This window comes from Phyllobates terribilis, unplaced genomic scaffold (genome assembly GCF_046119375.1).
Source record: "Phyllobates terribilis strain yellow unplaced genomic scaffold, ASM4611937v1 Scaffold_4__5_contigs__length_816908805, whole genome shotgun sequence".
Lineage (NCBI taxonomy): Eukaryota > Metazoa > Chordata > Amphibia > Anura > Dendrobatidae > Phyllobates > Phyllobates terribilis.
In genome coordinates, this window is record NW_027362764.1 from 643,423,404 (window position 1) to 643,449,447 (window position 26,044).

Below are 26,044 nucleotides of genomic sequence, written 5' to 3' on the forward strand. Positions count from 1 at the left end.
GTGGCGTTACCTACTCGAGGGGGCTCTTCATCCGGTAATAATTTACACTGACCACAAGAACTTGGCTTACCTCCAGCATGCCCAGAGACTTAACCCGCGCCAAGCCCGGTGGTCCTTGTTTTTTGCTCGCTTTGATTTTGTTCTTCATTTTCGCCCGGCTGACAAAAACGTCAAAGCAGACGCCTTGTCCCGATCCTTTCTGGTGTCCGATCTCGAGGAAGAACCTAAACATATCATCGATCCCGCCAGAGTAATGCAGGTGGCTCCCGTGAGTCTAAATCGTCTCCCTCCCGGTAAGACATTTGTTTCAGTACCTGATCGGGAGAAGATCCTACACTGGGGCCATTCGTCTAAACTAGCTGGCCACGCCGGTCAGAAAAAGACCCTCCAGCTTATTGCCCGGCACTATTGGTGGCCTACCCTGCACAAGGACATAATAGACTTTGTTTCTGCCTGTGTGTCCTGCGCCCGCAACAAAGTCCCGAGACATCTGCCAGCCGAACGCCTCCTTCCGCTTCCTGTACCTGCTGCCCCCTGGCAGCATATAGCAATGGACTTTATAACTGATCTCCCCGTCTCTGCCGGTTGTACGGTCATTTGGGTGGTTGCTGACCGCTTTTCCAAGATGGCTCACTTTATTCCCCTGCCAGGCCTTCCGTCTGCACCCGAGCTGGCTAAAGACTTTATCCGCCACATCTTCCGTCTTCATGGCCTGCCCCTCCACATCGTGTCGGATCGTGGGGTACAGTTCACCTCACGTTTCTGGAGAGCCACTTGTAAACTACTAGACGTCACCCTGGACTTCTCTTCCGCTTACCACCCACAGTCCAATGGTCAAGTGGAGCGGATCAATCAGAACCTGACCAGTTACCTCCGGCACTTCGTTAATGCCCACCATTCTGACTGGGTGGATCTCCTACCATGGGCCGAGTTCTCTTATAATAATCACGAGAGCGAATCCTCCTCCAAATCCCCGTTTTTTGTAGTCTTTGGTCAGCATCCTTGGATTCCTTTTCCTGTCTCCACCTCTGTGGACAACCCGGCTGCGGAATCTCTCGTTAGCAAATTTTCCTCCATATGGGAGAGTACCCGGTCCGCACTCCTTCAGTCGTCCGAACGGATGAAAAGACACGCTGACAAAAAACACCTGGATCCTCCACAATTTCGTCCAGGAGATAAAGTCTGGCTCTCATCTAAATATGTTCGACTCAAGATACCTTCTTACAAGTTAGGGCCTCGGTTCATCGGTCCTCTGGAGGTCATCAGTCAGATCAACCCGGTGGCCTATAAATTGAAACTCCCGGCCAACTTACGGATCCCTAACTCCTTCCATGTATCTCTCCTCAAACCCGTGGTGCTTAACTCTTTTTCCAAGTCTACAGGTACGCCTCCTGCTCCGGTTTCTGCTGAGGACGAGTTTGAGGTAGAGAACATTCTTGCCACCAAAAGGGTAAGAGGAAAGACCTTTTTTCTGGTAGATTGGAGGGGGTTTGGTCCTGAGGAGAGAACGTGGGAGCCCCGGGAGAACATCCATGCCCCTCTCATCCTAGCTAAATTTCTATCTGGCCTAAAAAAGGGGGGGCCTAAAGGGGGGGGTACTGTAGTGCCGGCGTCCCTGACCTCTGCTAGGCAGGGACGCTGTTCCCCTCACCGCTCTGCTCCGTGCCCGGCGTCCCTCTCCCGCTCTGCTGGCAGCGCGCGCTCCTTCCCGGCCACTGTGCTTAGGGCGTGCGCGCGCGCCCTCCCTCCCTCTTAAAGGGGCCGCGCGCGCCGTCCTAAGGAGTCCCCGGCCAATGGCCGGAGGACTTTACCATATATAAGGCACCTCCTCCAAAATGGAGGTGCCCGAGCAATGTTGTTGCACCGTTCTACTCTGCTTCAGCCCTCAGGTCCCGTTGCCAGTTACCTGCCAGTTACCTGCCAGATTCCTGCCAGCTTGCTGTTCTAATCCTGCCTGATTTCCTGTTACCTGCCTGCTTGCCTGAGGTCCGACGGTCTGCCTTACAACTCCGGTCAGTCTGTCTAAGGACCAACTTGCCCGCTCACCTGGGAGCGCACATCAGCTACCTGCCTGCTTGCCTGAGGTCCGACGGTCTGCCTTACAACTCCGGTCAGTCTGTCTATGGACCAGCTTGCCCGCTCACCTGGGAGCGCTTCTCCGCTACCTGCCTGCTTGCCTGCCCGGAGGCTCCGCTGTCACGTGCTGTGACCACCAGCTATTCCAGACTCTTGCCCGCTCACCTGGGAGCGCTTCTCCGCTACCTGCCTGCTTGCCTGCCCGGGGGCTCCGCTGTCACGTGCTGGGACCACCAGCTATTCCAGAGACTCTTGCCCGCTCACCTGGGAGCGCTTCTCCGCTACCTGCATGCTTGCCTACCTGGAGGCTCCGCCGTCACGTGCTGTGACCACCTGCTATTCCAGAGACTCTCGCTTGCTCACCTGGGAGCACACATCCTCCATCTGCCTTGCTAGCCTACCTGGAGGTTCAGCCATCACAGGTCGTACCTACCCTTTTTCCAGAGACTGCCCCGGTCACTTGCCGTGACCTCCAGCCCGTTCTTCCAGAGACTGCCCTGATCACTTGCCGTGACCTCCTGCCCGTACACCCAGAGACTGTCCCGGTCACCTGCTGTGACTGCCTGCCTGGTCGCCACCCGCTCCCTTACAAGGACCGCTCCCTTGTATAGTAGCCCAGAGGTTCCGTCTCCCAGACCCGTTACAGTTTCCAGTAATATAGCGGCAGTTTTCTTCCCATTGCAGGCAAGTTGGGGCACCTACAGAAAGAGACATTTTGAGGATGAATTTTAGTGTTTGCCAGACCTGGAATCTGCTGCCAGTAAGTCAGTGTCCGCTAGACTGAGGGGCACATTTAGTAAGGTGACAGCTGGAGGAGCTCCCTTACATTGTTCTCAGAAAGTGCAGTTGGAGGGTAGTGGTCACAATGCAACGCATCAACCTCGGTGGCACTATATATGGGAAGATGGAGGTCTTCAGCTTAACTGGTTGTGCTACAGTAATGTTCCCCACAAGTTATGTGCCGCCGTCCACAACCAAAATGTGTGTGCCTCTGTCATGTAATACAGATGACAAGAAAAAGTGTTCTGCCTTCCACCTCGTGTATATAGTTTTAATTACAAGTAAACAAGAGTTTATTTTATTAACCATGTCTGGCTCGTTACTAAAGATAACAAGGGGCCCCAACCTGCTCCAATATGGGGCCATAAGCAAACTGAGAGTGGCAGCAAAATCATCGTACACATCAACACATATCCAGGACCCCTTTTTAATGTAGCGTGCTAGGGCGCGAAAGACAAGCATCTCGCCCAAAGCTTCCACTTAGATTTATTTATGATTACAGTATATATATATACACTGTGTTCCAAATTATTATGCAAAAAGTGTTTAGGAGTGATAAGGTAAGAATTCTTTTGTTTGTCAGTTAAACTCATTGATGGTGATGTGTGTCAGGGCTCTTTATATCACTGTAAGCAATTGCAGACACCTGTGCTAGATAGTTTGGCAGGTGTGTCCAATGAAAGGCAAAACTACTTAAGAAGGCTGTCCCACATTATTAAGCAGCCTACATTTTCTGCCAAAATGGGAAAGAAAAAGGATGTGCCGGCTGCTGAGAAGCCACAAATTGTGGAGTGTTTAGGTCAAGGCATGACTACAATCAACATTGCCAAGACACTTCATCGTGATCATCGCACAATCAAGAAGTATGTAGCTGATTCACAGTACACACGTGTGCGTGCTGACAAGGGAAAATTGAGGACTCTTTCCTACAGGCAATTACGTCAGGTTAAAAGAGCAGCGGCAAAAAAGCCTTGTCATAGCAGCAGACAAGTTTTTGAAGCTGCTGGTGCCTCCAACGTCCCCCGAACAACAAGATGCAGGGTCCTTCAGAGGTTTGCAGCTGTGCGTAAGCCATCCTGTCGACCTCCTCTATCCACTGCACACAAGCAGAAACGGCTCCAGTGGGCCAAACAATACATGAAGACTGACTTCAAAACTGTTTTGTTCACCGATGAGTGCCGTGCAACGCTCGATGGTCCAGATGGATGGAGTGGAGGATGGCTGGTTGATGGACACCCCATGCAAACACGGCTACGGCGCCAACAAGGAGGAGGTGGAGTAATGTATTGGACTGGAATCATGGGGAGAGAGATTGTCGGCCCCTTTAGGATCCCTGAAGGGGTAAAGATGAACTCCATAATCTATGTTGAGTTTCTCAAACAGCACTTCCTGCCATGGTTCGAGAAGAAGAACCGTGCATTCCGCAGGAAGATCATTTTCATGCATGATAATGCACCGTCTCATGCTGCACATATCACATCTGCATCTCTGGCTGCTATGGGCATAAAAGGGGACAAACTTATGGTGTGGCCCCCATGCTCCCCTGACCTCAACCCTATTGAGAACCTCTGGAGCATCATCTAAAGGAATGTCTATGATGGCAGGAGGCAGTTCACATCTAAACAACAGCTCTGGGAGGGTATTCTGTCCTCATGCAAAACAATTGAAGCAGAAACCATGCAAAACCTGACAAATTCAATGGACGAGAGAGTTCAGAAGCTCCTTTCGAACAAGGGGTCCTATGTGCAAATGTAACATCACCTAGAATAAAGTTTTGAGTTGAAAACTGTTTGATTTCAGTTTGTAATAACCTGCTAATGCTTAGAATTTCAAAAATGACCATTTTTTTGTTCTTTATTAAAATGAAAAGGTTGAAAACTCTGCTGTGCATAATAATTTGGAACATGCATTTTGAGTGCAGTTTGAGTTTTTTATTTTTTTAAAAATATACTGTTATCATAGGCAGTTTGTACAAAAACCTTTCAATTGTACTCTAATAGTTATTTGACTGGAAAATTACAATGACTGAAATTCATATAGGTAATTTGGGAAAATCTGAGAAAATATTATTTGCATAATAATTTGGAACACAGTGTAGACTGAATCCACTGCGCTGCAAAGATAAATACGAGACCCCTTAACTACTCAAATGGACAGCAAAAAGAGCAAGCAACTTACTAGAAAATGTAAAGAAAAGTGATATTGAATTAGTTGTAATCGCTCAGTCAGTAAACCACAGATAGCAGCACATTTTTAACATACATGACATGGAAAACAGTCTATACTGGACTGTCAGATGGGGAGTGTCAGCTGGACTGTCAGCAGCGTGTGACATCACACTCTTCTATGAGGTACGGATGCCTGAGGTTACACGTTTTTTTTTCTGCGCATTTTTTTTGCATGTTTTACAGTAACGGCAAAATGAATGAGATTTCTAAAGTCTTATTCATATGGTACATTTTTTTCCTTGTATTTTTTTGATCTGGGGTGTATTTTTTTTAAATGAAGCATGTCATTTTCAGCATTTCTTACTCCAATTTTTCCAGATTGAGATTAGAATGTGTTAGCACAAAAAATGCATAAAAAACCATCAAGTATAGCATCAAAACTGCACCAAAAATTGTAAGCAGGTAGCAAGACATAATAAACTACATCTTAGGGCTTGCTCACACCAGTGTATATATCAAGAAGTGCTATCCGATTTTTTTTATCGGATAACACACAGACTAGTGTTGAGCCACCCCCGTAGTGTTCGGGTTCGGTTCGGTTCGTCGAACACCGGGATGTTCGAGGAACTGTTCGTCTAACTGTTCGTCGAACACCTTAGAACACCGTCGAACACCGTTAAAACCAATGGCAGGCAAACAAAAACACATAGAAACACATAGAAAACACCTTCAAAGGTGTCCAAAAGCTGACAAACTGCTCAGAAGACGCTTTCTTTAAAAAAGCCGGCCGGCAATTCAGCAGCGGCATACACCGGTACCCGACAATTTAGACAAGAAGGAATAGAGCCTCACACATAGATTAGATAGATAGAAACATGTCAGTCACATATATATGAAGTACAGTGACAGTGTTGCTTACTGTACTTGTCATTTAGTGTAAAGGATTTATTAAAAAATATAATAGTGTTTTCATGCACTGTCTCTTTAAAAAAGCCGGCCAGCAATTCAGCATCTGTACCCGACAATTTATAACAGACAGAATAGAGCTTCACACATAGATTAGATAGATAGAAACATGTCAGTCACATATATATGAAGTACAGTGACAATGTTGCTTACTGTACTTGTCATTTAGTGTAAAGGATTTATTAAAAAAAATAATAGTGTTTTCATGCACCGTCTCTTTAAAAAGCCGGCCGGCAATTCAGCATCTGTACCCGACAATTTATAACAGACAGAATAGAGCTTCACACATAGATTAGATAGATAGAAACATGTCAGTCACATATATATGAAGTACAGTGATAGTGTTGGTTACTGTACTTGTCATTTAGTATTAAAATAAAGGATTTATTATTAAAAAAAATTGGCGTGGGGTTCCCCTTAATTTTAGTCTCTAGCGGAGGTTAAGCAGACAGCTGGGGCAGATGTTTGAAGCCTGGGAAGGGGGTAATACCCACGGAGCTTCCCAGGCTACTAATATGAGCCCCCAGCTGAATACATAGCCTTTACTAGCTATTAAAATGGGGGACCCCCCCCCAAAAAATGACGTGGGGTCCCCCCTAATTTAATAGCTAGCAAAGGCTAGGCAGACAGCTGGGGGCTGATATTAATAGCCCAGGAAGGGAGCCATGAATATTGGCCCCCTCCCAGGCTAGAAACACCAGCCGTCAGCCGCCCCAGAAATGGCGCATTCATAGGATGCGCCAATTCTGGCACTTAGCCTCGCTCTTCCACGCTGCCCTGTAGCGGTGGCAGGGGGTAATAGGGCTGGGGTTGATGTCAGCTTATAATGCCAGCTGACATCAAGCCCAGGTTAGTAATGGAGAGGCGTCTATAAGACACCCCCATTACTAACCCCATAGTCAAAGTTAAAAGAAAACACAAACACCCAGAATAAAGTCCTTTAATTGAAATAAAGACACAATCCTTTATTGTTCTAAATTAAACCATACTTACCATCACGCCCATTCCAGCTGAAGCCAACGATCTCCTGCAATAAAAGAAAAATAATAAAGCAACATCATCCTTACCTTTCCATGGTTCCCACGACAGCTTCAGCTCTGCTACATCGAGATGACAGGCTGGACCGCAGCAGAACGCTGCCATCCAGCCTGTCATCCCGCAGACACTGAGAAGCGCAGGCATGCTTGCGCTCTGCAGTGTCTGGCTGTGACGGCATAAAGATGAGACGAGTTCATGTCCAATGAACTCGGCGCACCTCATGCACGTCACTGACAGCGTGGGAAAATTCTCACGCTGAAGCGCTGAGTGCAGGAGAATTCTCCCACGCTGTCAGTGACGTGCATAAGGTGAGCTCATGTCCAATGAACTCAGCTCACCTCCTGCACGTCACTGACAGCGTGGGAGAATTCTCCTGCACTCAGCGCTTCAGCTTGAGAATTCTCCCACGCTGAAGCGCTGAGTGCAGGAGAATTTTCCCACGCTGTCAGTGACGTGCATAAGGTGAGCTCATGTCCAATGAACTCAGCTCACCTCCTGCACGTCACTGACAGCGTGGGAGAATTCTCCTGCACTCAGCGCTTCAGTGTGAGAATTCTCCCACGCTGAAGCGCTGAGTGCAGGAGAATTTTCCCACGCTGTCAGTGACGTGCATGAGGTGAGCCGAGTTCATTGGACATTAACTCGGCTCATCTGGATGCCCTCACAGAGAGACACTGTGGAGCGCAAGCAAGCCTGCGCTTCTCAGTGTCTGCGGGATGACAGGCGGGATGGCAGCGTTCTGCTGCGGTCCAGCCTGTCATCTCGATGTAGCAGAGCTGAAGCTGTCATGGGAACCATGGAAAGGTAAGGATGATGTTGCTTTATTATTTTTCTTTTATTTCAGGAGATTGTTGGCTTCAGCTGGAATGGGCGTGACGGTAAGTATGGTTTAATTTAGAACAATAAAGAATTGTGTGTTTATTTCAATTAAAGGACTTTTTTCTGGGTGTTGTGTTTTTTTTAAATACTTTACTAGAAATTCATGGTAGTCATGTCTAATATTGGCGTGACCCCATGAATTTTGGGCTTAGGGCCAGCTGATAATGCCAAGCTGGCCCTAACCCCTTTATTACCCAGTGAGCCACCGCATCAGGGCCCTGGATGAGTTGGGTACAGCGCCAGAAGATGGCGCTTCTATGAACGCGCCATTTTCCGGGGTGGCTGCGGACTGCAATTTGCAGCGGGGGTGGCCCAGAAAGCTTGGGCCTCCCTGCGCTGCGGATTCCAGCCCCCAGCTGCCTAGTTGTACCTGGCTGGACACAAAAACAGGGCGAAGCCTCACGTCAATTTTCTTTAAATTATTTCATGAATTTCCTGAAATAATTTAAAAAAATTGAAGTGGGGCTTCGCACTATATTTGTGTCCAGCCAGGTAGAGCAGGCAGGAACGGGCTGCCCCCAACCACCAGCTGCCTATTTGTACCTGGCCGGACACAACAATATAGGGAAGGCCTTTTTTTCTTAATTATTTCATGAATTTCATGAAATAATTAAAAAAAATTGAAGTGGGGCTTCGCACTATATTTGTGTCCAGCCAGGTACAGCAGGCAGGAACGGGCTGCCCCCAACCACCAGCTGACTATTTGTACCTGGCCGGACACAACAATATAGGGAAGGCCGTTTTTTCTTAATCATTTCATGAATTTCATGAAATAATTAAAAAAAAAATACGTGGGGCTTCGCCCTATTTTTGTGTCCAGCCAGGTACAACTAGGCAGCTGGGGGCTGGAATCTGCAGCGCAGGGAGGCCCAAGCTTTCTGGGCCCCCCCCCCGCTGCAAATTGCAGTCCGCAGCCACCCCGGAAAATGGCGCGTTCATAGAAGCGCCATCTTCTGGCGCTGTACCCAACTCATCCAGGGCCCTGGTGCGGTGGCTCACTGGGTAATAAAGGGGTTAGGGCCAGCTTGGTATTATCAGCTGGCCCCAAGCCCAAAATTCATGGGGTCACGCCAGTATTAGACATGACCGCCATGAATTTCTAGTAAAGTATTTAAAAAAAACACAACACCCAGAATAAAGTCCTTTAATTGAAATAAACACACAATTCTTTATTGTTCTAAATTAAACTATACTTACCATCACGCCCATTCCAGCTGAAGCCAACGATCTCCTGCAATAAAAGAAAAATAATAAACCAACCTCATCCTTACCTTTCCATGGTTCCCACGACAGCTTCAGCTCTGCTACATCGAGATGACAGGCTGGACCGCAGCAGAACGCCGCCATCCAGCCTGTCATCCCGCAGACACTGAGAAGAGCAGGCATGCTTGCGCTCCTCAGTTTCTCGCTGTGACGGCATCCAGATGAGCCGAGTTCATGTCCAATGAACTCGGCTCACCTCATGCACGTCACTGACAGCGTGGGAAAATTCTCACGCTGAAGTGCTGAGTGCAGGAGAATTCTCCCACGCTGTCAGTGACGTGCATGAGGTGAGCTCATGTCCAATGAACTCAGCTCACCTCATGCACCTCACTGACAGAGTGGGAAAATTCTCCTGCACTCAGCGCTTCAGCGTGAGAATTCTCCCACGCTGTAAGTGACGTGCATGAGGTGAGCTGAGTTCATTGGACATGACCTCGGCTCATCTTTATGCCGTCACAGAGAGACAATGTGGAGCGCAAGCAAGCCTGCGCTTCTCAGTGTCTGCGGGATGACAGGCTGGATGGCGGCGTTCTGCTGCGGTCCAGCCTGTCATCTCGATGTAGCAGAGCTGAAGCTGTCGTGCGAACCATGGAAAGGTAAGGATGAGGTTGCTTTATTATTTTATTTTTATTACAGGAGATCGTTGGCTTCAGCTGGAATGGGCGTCACGGTAAGTATGGTTTAATTTAGAACAATAAAGAATTGTGTCTTTATTTCAATTAAAGGACTTTATTCTGGGTGTTTGTGTTTTTTTTAACTTTGACTATGGGGTTAGTAATGGGGGTGTCTTATAGACGCCTCTCCATTACTAACCTGGGCTTGATGTCAGCTGGCATTATAAGCTGACATCAACCCCAGCCCTATTACCCCACTGCCACCGCACCAGGGCAGCGTGGAAGAGCGAAGCTAAGTGCCAGAATTGGCGCATCCTATGGATGCGCCATTTCTGGGGCGGCTGACGGCTGGTGTTTCTAGCCTGGGAGGGGGCCAATATTCATGGCTCCCTTCCTGGGCTATTAATATCAGCCCCCAGCTGTCTGCCTAGCCTTTGCTAGCTATTAAATTAGGGGGGACCCCACGTCATTTTTTTGGGGGGGTCCCCCATTTTAATAGCTAGTAAAGGCTATGTATTCAGCTGGGGGCTGATATTAGTAGCCTGGGAAGATCCGTGGGTATTACCCCCTTCCCAGGCTTCAAACATCTGCCCCAGCTGTCTGCTTAACCTCCGCTAGAGCCTAAAATTAAGGGGAACCCCACGCCAATTTTTTTAATAATAAATCCTTTATTTTAATACTAAATGACAAGTACAGTAACCAACACTATCACTGTACTTCATATATATGTGACTGACATGTTTCTATCTATCTAATCTATGTGTGAAGCTCTATTCTGTCTGTTATAAATTGTCGGGTACAGATGCTGAATTGCCGGCCGGCTTTCTTAAAGAGACGGTGCATGAAAACACTATTATTTTTTTTAATAAATCCTTTACACTAAATGACAAGTACAGTAAGCAACACTGTCACTGTACTTCATATATATGTGACTGACATGTTTCTATCTATCTAATCTATGTGTGATTCTCTATTCCTTCTATTCTAAATTGTCGGGTACCACTGCTGAATTGCCGGCCGGCTTTTTTAAAGAGACAGTGCATGAAAACACTATTATTTTTTTTGATAAATCCTTTACGCTAAATGACAAGTACAGTAAGCAGCACTGTCACTGTACTTCGTATATATGTGGCTGACATGTTTATATCTATCTAATCTATGTGTGAAGCTCTATTCTTTCGGTTCTAAATTGTCGGGTACCGGTGTATGCCGCTGCTGAATTGCCGGCTTTTCATGTTTCACTGTTGGCACTATTCCCATCGATTTGGGCAATCACTGTAATGCCACAACCTCCATGGCTGTGGCATTACAGTGAGTGGCAGACAATCCCTGCATGATTGGTGCTCTAAATAGCGCCAGACATGCAGGACACGCTTTTGATGCACGAACAGTTATCGAACATAACCTCGAACAGCCGAATTTTTTGCAAATCGTTCGGTTTCGTCGAACAACTCGAACACCGCCCAAAACAGCTCGAATTTGAGATTGGCGAACAGTTCTAGTCGAACACCGCTCATCTCTAACACAGACCATTTATTCAATGGGGCAATGCTGATGACCAATTTTTTTCACTGACAGAATCTGTCAGTGGAAAAAAATCTCGGCATGCTGCAATTTCACTCTGAAATTGGATGACATTTCCCCATACAAGTCTATAAATGCATTGAAAATATCGGACTGCACTCGGATGACATCTAAGTGCAGTCCGATTTCCGGGGACTGACAGAATGAAGACGATGGAGAAATTTTGTTTTCCATCTTCTCCTCATCTGTGCTACGATTCTCTCACCAGAGAGAATCTGATCAGACTAAGCTGACACTCTGTTCAAACTCCTACTGTGGGGGTTGAGATGTAAGCCACAATGGAGCTACTGAACATAGGAACAAATGTGACGTGAACCCTGTCTGAGACTTTTGCACATGTTTAAAACAGGATTCACCTTCTGGTAGTGACGTGCCCCCGGGGCAATGGGGTACTCGGCAGCCGGGCCTATGGATGCTGGTGGGGGATATCACGGTGGCTGGACCGGTCCGTGTCCCAGGGCGGTCAACAAAAAGGAGAATATTATTTATAGGGGATTTTGTAATAGTGTTTGTGACGCCACCTGTGGAATGCGGCTAAAGGGAGTGCCGCTGCAGAGCAGTCCTCTGAGACAAATGTTAGGGCAGCTTATGATAGAACTTCTCCCCACAGGTGGAGCGGGCCTCTGGGCAGTGTGGGGAAATGGATGGTGGAACAGGTGAGAGACGTCCAGGACGGTTCAGGGAGGAATGACGGACACTCACACGGGGGTTCGCTTCGGTACCTTTACTGGTGTAGATGCAGGTATGGTCCAGGGTGCTCGGTACGAAGGGTGCACTTCTGGACTCTCCCCAGTGAGCGGGTATAGGGCCTCCTGATCCGTTGCTTTCACTTGCTAAGTTTCTGACCTGCCTGGAGCTAGGCCTGGCTTAATTACTGTCTCTCTCTCTTGCACCTGCTGACCTGGTGGTAGGGCCTTCTCTTGGAGATCACTCTCCCTGGACGTTGGGGCCTCCGTGACTCCTAACCCTGGTACAGTAGTCAGCGTTGGTTGACATGGGACTTGTAGTCCTCCAGGTATCCGGTGGTCCCTACTAGGTATAAAGGGACCCTGTAGGCGTGGACCCGGTGTCCGGTGTATAGTTCGGGGTGAGCCTGATACGCTCCTCTGCCCCCTTGTTACTTCTCCTCTCCTCTCGCCTTCGGCCACACTCAGGGCCCTCACTACTCAACTTGTGCTGTAGGCCTTGGCTCGCCTAAGCACTGCAGTCAGCGTGCTGCGTCTTCACTGGTCTAAGTGCCAGCACACTCTCCAACAACTAACTGAACTGCCTGGCTCCACCCTCCATATATATATCCCTAACGGGCTCCCTCTGGTGGTGTGAGGTGGAAGGGTGGAGGTGTGTGAATGTGTGAGGGCCTCTTGTGGAGAAGTCCATCCATGCACCCTCCTGGGTTCTGTGGCACCTCTGCGTAGCAGGGCGCCACAGTAGCAGCAGGTAAATTCATTTGTCTTTTTTTTTCAGCTGAGAGATTCCCTTTAAAACACCACTCCAACATTTTTTCTTATTGCACCGCTGGATTGGTGCTTTTAATGTAAGTCCTCTGTCCCCTTTCTCATACTCACCTTACATTTAAAGCGTCTCTCCAGCGCTGAAAAAAAAAACGCTGGAGTGGTTCTTTAAGTTTAGTATATGACAATATGTAATGGGAATAGTGGAGCAATCTCAATTTTTATAGATCATAAGACAAACACATCATGAGGCAAAAATAGTAGTATCTAATGAATATATATATATATACAAACAGCAAAAAAACATGAAAAAGCTGAAATATGTTAAGTCAATGGGTAGTTTCTTCAGACTTGTTGCAAAGAATGGCGTCTGTCTTCAGTAAAGACACAAAAAGTTCCTATTTGTAGAACGAAGACAGTCTCCCACACATATCACTAAAGGGTATGATATTTGACATGTGCCCCTTCCAGATGGTGGGATTATATAGTGAGAGTAATGAGGCCTATGTGACCTTAAAGGATGGGTAGACATAACACTGAAAAGACTTAAGGCCAATAGGGATAAACATATATGAAACCTATGGGACTACACATGAGTGTGATTTGTCAGGACACAAATGGGCTATGTTATTTGATGCTGGCTGAACCGATTTTGTGAATTATAAAAACAACATGTAAAACCAGGGCAGAATACTGCTCACCTCATGGCTTAGTAATAAAAAGTTGTACTCCAAAAAATTATATTTAAATGTTACACGAGTTTGTTTTTTTCATCTAAATGTTTGGGTATTTTTTTTTTTATAGATAAGGGAAATGAACAAATGATGACCTGAAACTAGACATCATGTATACAACCACATTACAGTTTTGTGAGCTACGATGCAAAATACACAACATTTAGGGGAGATATAGTGGTCTTGTACAGACCGCAGGGGCTCAGCATCCTGCTAAACATAGTCCATACACATGGCATTGGCTCGGAAGACACTGGTGTCATGACTGCCAATTTTAAAGGATTTATAAATGATTTCACAGATATATTTGATGTTTGTTAACAGATCCTGATAGTCAATCGATCTAAAATGGGTTCACAAGCTTTAAAGGGCACCTGTTATCATGTTTCACTAATGTAAATTTTTAAATTTCTAATTGACTTTAACACCCCCAAGTATTAAAACTTGGATCATTTCCTGTACCATATGCCAAGGAGCACCAAGCATTGGAGAACGCTTTTCATCACATTCATATACTTTCTTTTCAGAAATGTTGAGAGCTTTTTCTTCATATCAATCAAACTGTTCTCACAGTTCTATCTAAAACTTTACTAGTGATTGCAGAACTTCGTCAACTTACAAAACATCAATTTCCATGTTATAGAATCATAGAATGGTAGAGTTGGAAGGGACCTCCTGGGTCATCTGGTCCAACCCCCTGCTCAAAGCAGGATTCACTAGATCATCTCAGACAGATGTCTGTCCAGCCTCTGTTTGAAGACGTCCATTGAAGGGGAACTCACCACCTCTCGTGGCAGCCTGTTCCACTCATTAATCACCCTAACTGTCAAAAAGTTTTTTCTAATATCTAATCTGTGTCTCCTCCCATTTAGTTTCATCCCATTGCTTCTAGTCTTTCCTTGTGCAAATGAGAATAAAGATGATCCTTCTACAATGTGACAGCCCTTGACATATTTGTAGACAGCTATTAAGTCTCCTCTCAGTCTTCTTTTTTGCAAGCTAAACATTCCCAAATCCTGCAACCGTTCCTCATAGGACATGGTTTGCAGACCAGTCACCATTCTGGTCGCTCTTCTCTGAACTTGCTCCAGTTTGTCTATGTCTTTTTTAAAATGTGGTGCCCAAAACTGTACACAGTATTCCAGATGAGGTCTGACCAAAGAGGAGTAAAGACCGATAATGACTTCGCGTGATCTAGACTGTATGCTTCTGTTAATACATCCCAGAATTGTACTTGCCTTTTTTGCTGCTGCATCACACTGTTGACTCATGTTCAGTCTATGATCTATTAGTATACCTAAGTCTTTTTCACATGTACTGTTGCTTAGCTCTATTCCTCCCATTCTGTATATGCTTTTTTCATTTTTATTGCCCAGATGTAGTACTTTGCATTTTTCCCTGTTAAAAACCATTCTGTTGGTTGCTGCCCACTGCTCCAGTTTATTTAGGTCTTTTTGAATCATCTCTCTCTCTTCTCTAGTATTAGCTATCCCTCCTAGCTTTGTGTCATCAGCAAATTTAATCAGTTTACCCTCAATTCCTTCATCTAAATCATTGATAAAGATGTTGAACAATACAGGTCCCAGGACGGAGCCCTGTGGTACCCCACTTGAGACATTCATCCAGCTGGATGTGAAGCCATTTACAACCACCCTTTGAGTCCGATCACTAAGCCAGTTATGAATCCACCTAACAGTTGCCTGGTCCATTGCATACTTGGTCATTTTTTCAATAAGGATGGTGTGAGATACTTTGTCAAATGCTTTGCTGAAGTCAAGATATACTATATCTACAGCATTTCCCTGATCCACCCAGTCAGTGATTCTGTCATAGAAGGAAATTAAGTTAGTCTGACATGACTTGTTAGTTACAAACCCATGCTGACTCTGGTTAATCACTTCATTCTTATCCATGTACTTACATACATGTTGTTTAATAATTTTTTCAAAGATCTTTCCTGGTATAGAAGTCAGACTCACCGGCCTATAGTTCCCTGGGTCCACCTTCTTCCCCTTTTTGAAGATAGGAACAACATTTGCTCTTCTCCAGTCTTCTGGGACTTCTCCTGTTCTCCAAGAATTTTCAAAGATTATGGAGAGTGGTTCTAAAATTTCTTCTACGATCTCCTTCAGTACTCTGGGGTGTAATTCATCTGGACCTGGAGACTTGAACTCATTTATGTTAGCTAAATATTCCCTCATATGTTTTGGATATCCTTGTTCACTTGGTGTAATCTGAGCAGCACCATTTCCCAAAACTGTGCCATGAACGCTGTTTCAAGTCTTCACAACTTGATGAATAGTCTATGATATCCACTCCTTACTAACCAGAATCTCACAATGTCTGTCCGCTATTTCATCCTTCTTCTCTGCCAGATTTCTAAAACTTAACATGGATAAAACTGAATTCATCATCTTTCCCTCACCTCACTCAACCCCCCTTCTGACCTATTCATCAAAGTTAATGACTGCCCACTCTCCCCAGTAACACAAACTCGCTACCTCGGTGTAACCCTGGACTCTGATCTCTCCTTCAAACCACATATCCAAGCCCTTTCCACTTCCTGCTGACTCCAACTCAGAAATATTTCCGGATCCGCACATTCCTCAACAAAGACTCTGCAAAAACACTAGTGCATGCCCTCATCATCTCCCGCCTCGACTACTGCAACCTCCTGCTCTGTGGTCTCCCTTCTAACACTCTCGCACCCCTCCAATCTATCCTAAACTCTGCTGCCGGACTAATCCACCTGTCCCCCCACTACTCCCCGTCCTCTCCTCTCTGTCAATCCCTTCACTGGCTCCCCATTACCCAGAGACTCAAGTTCAAGACCCTAACCTTGGCATACAAAGCCATCCACAACCTGTCTCCTCCATACATCTGTGACCTAGTCTACCGGTACTTACCTGCGTGCAACCTCCGATCCTCACAAGTTCTACTTCTCTACTCCCCTCTTATCTCCTCTTCCCACAATCGCATACAAGATTTCTCCCGTGTATCCCCCCTACTCTGGAACTCTCTACCCCAACATATCAGACTCTCTCCTACCGTGGAAATCTTCAAAAGGAACCTGAAGACCGACCTCTTCCGACAAGACTGCAACCTGCAGTAACCACCGCTCCACCATACCGCTACATGACCAGCTTTACCCTCTCGTACTATATCCTCACCCATCCCCTGTAGATTGTAAGCCCTCGCGGGCAGGATCTTCGCTCCTCCTGTACCAGTCGCTGACCCGTTTCGTTCAAGATTATTGTAAGTGTATTTGCTACGTATACCCCTTTTTCACATGTAAAGCGCCATGGAATAAATGGCATAATAATAATAATAATAATAATAATATACCTCTAGCTTCTGCTCTAGTTCCTACTTTTAGGCTTCCTCACTTTCCAGCTATTTTAGAGCATGTATGATGGCAGTAGATATGTAGAAGTCAAGAGATACAGTATGTGCATAATGGATCACGTGGAATCACCATTGTAATGCCAAATCTGTGTGTAAGAGAGATTTAGCAAATGCTTTTTGTCTGTGACTGAACAAGACAGCATAAGCTGTAGAGATGGGCAACGTAAATGTACCGCTCAATTTATTTAATGTATAGGGATGTAAATTTAAAAAAATAGGATTTTATATGACCTTTTCAAAATAATACTCAACAATTTGTAAATATTTGGTTGTTATTTCCCATGACTGCTGCACCCTATGCCATGGTGTAGGTTGGCCTCATGGGACCATGTGAATCACTATGTAAGACCTATGCCATGGTGTAGGTTGGCCTCATGGGACCATGTGAATCACTATGTAAGAAAAAGACTGCCACATATTCAATAATATGTAGAAAATACAAAATACTGTACTCTTTAGGAAAAAGCAAAAACATCCTGAAAGATAAAATTCTCAGCAGATACAGATACAACATTCATTATGCTCACATCATATAAAACAATAGGAAGAAGAAATATCTTAAGTTTGTACTGAATTTGCTAACTGTTGTCTATAACCACAACTATTTTCTGCTCCGAATTATTTTTCTTTTATTTTGAATTCATTTTTAAAGAGTTTTGCTCTCAGGAGCTAAATAATAACACGATAAGCTTAGCTTAAAAATGTAACAGATTTTATTAATACAGTAAAGATAATAAGTAGATAGAAAATGTATTTTATGTGAACAGTAAATGTATACAACTTTATATTGCAAGTATGATAGTACTAAGGTATTGTAGCATGGAAATCTGCTGTGGACTTTTAAACTTAGTGAAAAAGCCCCAGTGGATTTTGCAGTTACAAAATCCACAAAAAAATCAGGTGGGTTTTGTTGCAGAAATGCTGCGGAAAAAAAAAATCTGCAGGGAAAATCTGCTGCATCAGTTAATAATTTCACATTCATAGATCAATTTACAGATTTTTTATGCAGCGTGAATGTAACACAGGTACTTTAGATGCAGTGACACAGAAGCACAGAGCAGCCAATACAGGGTTAACAAACAGGGAAGGTTTATGATAACAAGATGAATCTCCACGCAGGGAGTAACAGGGGAAAATATGGGGAAATAGCAGGTATTAGTCTGTAACTGACAGTTTACAGTTTAACTAGAGGTAGCAGAGTGAAACCGAGAACAAACGACAGTTTTTTCACTTAGCTGACTTGTATCCTCTACAAGGCAGTTGCGAGCTGGTGCTGGTGACGCTGTCTTCAGGCTTCCCCGCCAAAACAATGCTTCGTCTTCTGGCGGCAGCGGGCGGTCTCTGGTTTTACCCGCTGAGCCCCTAGTCCATAACATGGCACCTCACGTGCTCAGCTCCATGGACCCTGAGTCTCTTCTCCCTACAGTCAGCTTGACTCCTTCGGTCCACTGCACTCGGATCCCTTGCTCCAAGTCCTGTAGCCAGGAGCCTGGACCCTCTCACACTGCTCTGCTCTGCAGGACTCAGCTCCGCTTTCCCGCGCAAACGTCCTCATCTCTCCCTCTCTCTCGTCACACCAGGAGTCCTTCTGTCACCTGACCTCCCAGCTCTCTCGAAACACCCCCTGCTTCCCTGTCACATGACTCCTCTGCTTGCAGTCTGTCTTCCCCCTGCAACAAGAGGTATGGCCCCGGCAGTTCCGGATCCCTTGCTCTGAAAGCACTTACACCCTGGTCTTCCCCCTTACACTCCCGCTATCCTTTAACTCGCCATTCCACGGGCGAGAGTTCCTTCATCAAACGTTCACATTCTTGGACTTCCTGGACGATACAGTACCATATGAATTGATCTTGTTCGTAACGGTGAGGAGGCACTCCTGCTGTTGTCCGTTCAGACCGGCGTAACTCAGTTTGACCGATGGGGGGTGCAGGGTCACTCGGATTTCCAATTTCCGTTTGCCCGGTGGCTTCAACCGATGTTGTTCCCTCGCCGCCTGCACTGGGGACTGCAGGTAATCGAGTGCTGGGGCTCGGAGGTAGAATCAACAACTCTTCTTCGTCCACATCGTGGCTTGGGGCAACTGTGACAGGTCCCTCTCTAGAAGCAGGTGATTCTTCTCCACCCTCGTTGTGGCGCCCTGCTGCGCATTGGTGCCACAGATCCTAGAGGGGTGCATGGATGGATTTCTCCACAAGAGGCCCTCAGAGCATACACACACCTCCACCCTACCACCTCAGACCACCAGAGGGAGCCCGGATAGGGTTATATATACGGAGGGTGGAGTTAGGCAGGCAGTTCCTCTGGAGAGTTCAGCAAGTACAGGTCTGAATACAGAGTCGAGCTCAGTCTAGAAAACAGAGTTTCTGCTCAGAGCCAGAGAGGGACAGAGTTCTCAGTTCAGTTCCTCTAGTGAGAAAGCCTAGAGTGAAGCTCAAGTTAGCGAGCCTAAGGCGTGCCGACGCCATAAGAGCAGTGAAGAGTAGCGAGGCCTACTGCTAGTGTGAAGCCTAGTGAGGGCCATGAGTGTGGCCGAAGGTGAGTGGAGTAAGCGAGCTACATAGGGGGCAGAGGAGCTTAGCCAGCTCATCCCAAGACCATATACCGGACACCGGGTCCATGTCTGCAAGGATCTCTAGGACCAGCAGAAACAACCGGAACCCCTGGCGAACTACATGTCCCAGTAATACCAGAAGCTGACCGTTTTCACAGGGTCAGGAATCACAGAGGCCCAAGAGACCAGGGAGTGTGATCTCCAACAGAAGGCCCTACCACCAGGTCAGCAGGTGCCAGACAGAGACCAAGTTAGGCCTAGCTCCAGGCAGGTCATAAACTTACCAAGAAAAGGCAAGAAACAGGAGGCCCCACACCCGCTCCCTGGGGAGAGTCCTGAAATGCACCCTTCACCCTACAGTGCCCTGGATCGTGCCTGAAAACACCACCAGTAAAGGTACTGAAGTGAACTGTTGTGAGTGAGCCTGTTCTTCTCCTGACCCGGCTGGGTCCTCTCTGTCCTGCATCTCTCCTCCTTACGCTGCCCTGAGGCCCCGCTCCACCTATGGGGAGCCGCACCAACTAAGCTGCCTGACCACCGGCCTCAGAGGACTGCAGCAGCGCTGGTGATCCTCACCAGACACCACGGGTGGCGTCACGAATATTTCCCTATCCCAAATAACCTTTCCCCCTTTTTAAGAGTGACCCCAGGGTACGGGCCCGGGAGCCGGCCACCGCGGCATCCCCCAAAACCAACAACAAGGCCCGGGTGCCGAGTTGTCCCCATCCCCTGGGCTCGTCATCTCTTCCTGGCATCACGAACAGGATTCCGTGTCCGCTGCAACGACGGAGTGTTATGCCCGTTGCCACCGGGTACTGTGCGCCTTTAATCAAGAACTGTGTATTTAGCTGTGGCGAAGATTGCCGCCATTGTTGGGCCGCCGAGCGGGAAGAAGGGCATAACCGCGGGAAACTAAGAGGCGTACCTGCTGAAGCGCGCGAAGCCTCGGACACGCCCCACGCCTCGACGTCAAGCCAGGAAGCGCCAGGTCCTGGAAGGAGCGCCGGTGAACGCTCTGACGTAGGACGCAAGCGACGCAAGGTCCTGAAGAAGACCGTCGCCTGCGGAGCTGCGGCTTATCGGAAGAAAAGAAAAGAAGGTAGGCCACGGTTCGCTAGGGGGGCGCCAGAATGTCTGAAGAACAGCACAACGCCAGAGTACCGGTTAGCCACCCTGAAGATCAACCCGCGCTCGACGCCGAGCAGGCCGGAGCAGCCGCTCCACCAGCAGTGCTTGTAACCCCTGTCATACCCATGGCCCTACCGTACATCCCTGGAGCGAAGTGGCTCCCCCAGTACAGCGGCAAACCAGATACCCTGTCTGGATTTAAAAGGAAAATATGCGGTATACTGGACACGTACTCTATGACAGGCAAGCAAAGAGCCGCTGTTGTATTGGGACAATTAACTGGTGCTGCGGAGCGAGAAGTAGAAACTTGGTCGGCCGCAGACCAGGAGTCAGTGTCCGCAATCTTTAAAAGTTACAGACTGTGTTTGAGAATCGTACTGAGACAGACCTCCGGATGAGGTTCTATAACTGCTCTCAGCAACCGGAGGACAGTGTTCGGGACTATGCCTGGCGTTTACAAGGGGCCCTGCGAGCTCTGAAACAGGTTAGTCCAACCAGCATCGATAGTGAAAATAAAATGCTGAAGGAACAGTTTATCCGGGGACTGAGGTCTCAAGAGGAGAGCAGGACTGTGCGTTGGTGGTCCCTGGATCATCCAGATGCCACCTTTGACACCCTTAAGGACATGGCTATAAAAGGACTGCAGCCCTGGAAACAACTGCTATCCAATGTTACCAGGGTGGGGCTACCCCAGTGCCTGCAGCGTCCACCTTTTCCCCGGTAGCTGCTGAAGCCAAGGTTCCAGCAACGTCCCCTAGTGAGCTGGACAGCCTGCGCTCTGAAGTGCGTCAGTTGAGCAAAACCCTGACCACTGTACTGAGTGCCCTGCAGCTGCGGACGGAGCCCGAGGCAGAAGGAAGGATCCTGCTAGCTGACAGCCCTGAGGATGTCCCCTGGATGAGAAGGAGGACAACGCCACCCCCCTGGGAGGACCAGCGACCAAAGCCGCCCGCCAAGGGACCCTGTCTGCCACCGCTGCCACAAGACAGGTCATGCCTTCCAGAGCTGTCCTTTAAACGAGAAAACCCTGGGGCCGAGGGCCGACACCCAGGAGTAGACCCTTCAGGCCCATCAAACTGGTACTGCAGGTTCGTGGGAGAAAGACCTTTCCTGTCCATTGTGCTGGACGGCATCGCGACACCCGCTCTGCTGGACACAGGATCTCAGGTAACCATCATGCCTGATATCCTCTACAAGAGGTTCTGGTCCATAGACGAACTTCACCCACCAGATCCAAATCTTTCCGTCTATGCCTCAAACGGCCCCCCCCTTAACCTAGTCGGGGTTAAGGATATGGCAGTAAAGGTAGGAAGAGTGGAACTGAAGGACCAGGGACTAATTGTAGTAGAGACTAATCCTGATGATACAGACTTGTATATGGTACTTGGCACAAATATTGTTAGTAACTGTTTGGGAGAAGTGTTGTTCTTGCTCCAATAGATAGCTGACACTGCCAGACCAGGGCAGAGAAGGGCGCTCCTGAAAGAGATCCGAGCCCTTATGTACCAGCAACAGATAAAGCTAACAGGCGGTGAAATTGGTAATGTACGGGTGACAGACCCGGTACCCATTGTGATTCCCCCGATGAGTGAAATGCTGATTTGGTGTAGAGCAGCAATAGGTCTCAAAGGATGGAGCTACCAGGCGGTAGTAGAGCCCCTTAGCTCGGAGCATAGACCTACACTCTTGACTGCCAGAGGGGTGGTGGATGTACGCAATGGGAGGGTGCCTGTACGCCTCCTAAACTATGGGGAGGACGAGGTTAGATTACCACGCTACGCCACTGTTGCCAAACTGTACACAGTAAATAACAACTCCATACACACAGCGGAGTCCTTAACCTCACCAGACGAAGTGGAGGATAATGACAAAGTATCTCACACCATCCTTATTGAAAAAATGACCAAGTATGCAATGGACCAGGCAACTGTTAGGTGGATTCATAACTGGCTTAGTGATCGGACTCAAAGGGTGGTTGTAAATGGCTTCACATACAGCTGGATGAATGTTTCAAGTGGGGTACCACAGGGCTTCGTCCTGGGACCTGTATTGTTCAACATATTTATCAATGATTTAGATGAAGGAATTGAGGGTAAACTGATTAAATTTGCTGATGACACAAAGCTAGGAGGGATAGCTAATACTAGAGAAGAGAGAGGATTCAAAAAGACCTAAATAAACTGGAGCAGTGGGCAGCAACCAACAGAATGGTTTTTAACAGGGAAAAATGCAAAGTACTACATCTGGGCAATAAAAATGAAAAAAGCATATACAGAATGGGAGGAATAGAGCTAAGCAACAGTACATGTGAAAAAGACTTAGGTATACTAATAGATCATAGACTGAACATGAGTCAACAGTGTGATGCAGCAGCAAAAAAGGCAAATACAATTCTGGGATGTATTAACAGAAGCATACAGTCTAGATCACGTGAAGTCATTATCGGTCTTTACTCCTCTTTGGTCAGACCTCATCTGGAATACTGTGTACAGTTTTGGGCACCACATTTTAAAAAAGACATAGACAAACTGGAGCAAGTTCAGAGAAGAGCGACCAGAATGGTGACTGGTCTGCAAACCATGTCCTATGAGGAACGGTTGCAGGATTTGGGAATGTTTAGCTTGCAAAAAAGAAGACTGAGAGGAGACTTAATAGCTGTCTACAAATATGTCAAGGGCTGTCACATTGTAGAAGGATCATCTTTATTCTCATTTGCACAAGGAAAGACTAGAAGCAATGGGATGAAACTAAATGGGAGGAGACACAGATTAGATATTAGAAAAAACTTTTTGACAGTTAGGGTGATTAATGAGTGGAACAGGCTGCCACGAGAGGTGGTGAGTTCCCCTTCAATGGACGTCTTCAAACAGAGGCTGGACAAACATCTGTCTGAGATGATTTAGTGAATCCTGCTTTGAGCAGGGGGTTGGACCAGATGACCCAGGAGGTCCCTTCCAACTCTACCATTCTATGATTCTATGATTCTATGATTCTATGATTCTATGACCCGGCAACCCAGGTGGAGGATTGGTGTCAACAGCTCCATGTTGGGACAGACACCACTCCTGCCCATCAGAAGCAGGGTGTACACCGGGTGGTTCAGGAATATGAGCAAGTATTCAGTAAGCACCCACTTGACTTCGGGAGGATTAAGGGGTTCAACACCATATCCCCACAGGTGACCATCCACCCATCAAAGAAGGTTACAGGCCTATACCACCAGCACACTACCAGAAGGCGAAGGAGATGTTGCATGACATAAAGAAGGCAGGGGTAGTAAGGGATAGTTGTAGTTCCTGGGCAGCTCCCCTAGTTCTAGTCAGGAAAAACAACTGAAGCATGAGAATGTGTGTAGATTACAGACAAGTAAATCGCATTACACATAAAGATGCATACCCTTTACCACGTATAGAGGAATCACTGGCTGCCTTAAAGTCTGCAAATTACTTCTCCTCCCTTGACCTCACCAGTGGGTACTGGCAAGTAGCTGTTGCTGAGGAGGATCGGGAGAAGACGGCCTTCACCACCCCGATGGGACTCTGTGAGTTCAATAGTATGCCGTTTGGACTCTCCAACGCCCCCGGAAGATTCCAGAGATTGATGGAGTGCTGCCTGGGACACCGCAACTTCGAGACTGTACTGCTATACCTGGACGACGTGATAGTGTACTCCAAAACGTATGAGGACCACTTGAAGCACCTGGCGGAGGTATTTGAGTCGTTGTCCCGGTATGGGATGAAGCTGAAGCCCTCAAAGTGCCACCTGCTCAAGCGAAAGGTACAGCACCTGGGGCACATCATTAGCCCAGAGGGAGTAGCACCAGACCCGGAGAAGGTCGCTGCCATCCAGAAATGGCCGGAGCCGAAGAGCCTCAAGGAGGTACGTCAGTTCCTGGGGCTAGTCGGGTATTACCGGAGGTTTGTGAAAGACTATACCAAGAAAGCGGAGCATCTGCAAGACCTCCTGGTAGGACAGTCCCCCAGAGGCAGAAATCCCCCATTCCAATGGGGTAAGGAGCAAGCTGAATCCTTTAATGTGATGAAGGAGATCCTGACCAGCGAAGAGATCCTAGCCTACCCTGACTACAGCCAACCGTTCCTGCTGTACACTGATGCCAGCAACGAGGGATTAGGAGCTGTACTGAGTCAGAAGCAGGATGGCCGAGAGAAGGTGATCGCCTATGCAAGCAGGAAGCTCCGCCCGACCGAGAGGAATCCAGAGAACTATAGCAGCTTCAAGTTGGAGTTCCTGGCCCTGGTCTGGGCCATCACCGAGCGGTTCAAGCACTACCTAGCCTCCAGTAAGTTCACTGCCTTCACCGATAATAACCCCTTGACTCATCTGGAGACAACCAAGCTAGGAGCCATGGAACAACGGTGGATGGCTCGGCTGTCAAACTACCAATTCACTATTAAGTACCGGGCTGGCCAAAAGAGCGCCAACGCCGATGCCCTGTCCAGGATGCCTCACCAGTAGGACACTGAAGAAGTGGATGACCTGGAGGAGACTGAACTACCTGCCTTTCATCGGAATGGAATGGTCCACGAGCAACGAGCCTCCAGGAGGCAACGTGGTAAGACGTTAAACCCCCTGCCTCACCACAGCTGGAAGGAGACCCAGGACAGCGACCCGGTTGTCAGCCGTATCAAAGAACTGATAACCCAGGAAGGTTCCTCCCTGTAGAAGGAAGCATCTCTCCAAGCCAAGCAGCTGTGGAATGAGAAGAGCCGGCTGTTCATCTATAGAGAGAAGCTGTGCCGGAGGTACGTCAACCCCAAAACCCATGAGATGGTATGGCAGATAGTGGTGCCCAAGACAGACATCCAGATGGTGTTGGAGGCCTACCACGATCAGGCGGGGCACTTTGACTGGAAGAAGCTAGAGACCCTGCTGAAGTGTCGATTCTACTGGGTGGGAATGCGCAGCTCCATTGAGAGGTGGTTCCGAAACTGTGGACCCTGTAGCCTCAGAAGAAAAGACTACAGCAGCCAGAAGGCACCCCTGCAACCCATCAAGACGACTCGACCCTTGGAGATTGTGGCCCTGGACCATGTCAAGCTGTCACCTAGCAGGTCAGGATACTCCTATGCCCTGACTATGGTGGATCACTACTCCCGTTTCCTGGTGGTCACCCCCGTCAAAAATCTGACAGCAGAGACAGCAGCAAAGACGTTCCAAGCGTACTTCTGCAGACCCCATGGATACCCGGAGCAGGTGCTGACGGACCAAGGCCCAGCCTTTGAGGCTGAACTGTTCAAGGAGTTCTGCCATCTGTACAGGTGTAAAAAGATAAGAACTACACTGTACCACCCCCAAACCAACGGTCTCCGTGAAAAGATGAACAACATTGTCATCGACCTGCTGAAGACCTTACCACTTGAGGAGAGAAATCAGTGGCCAGACCTAC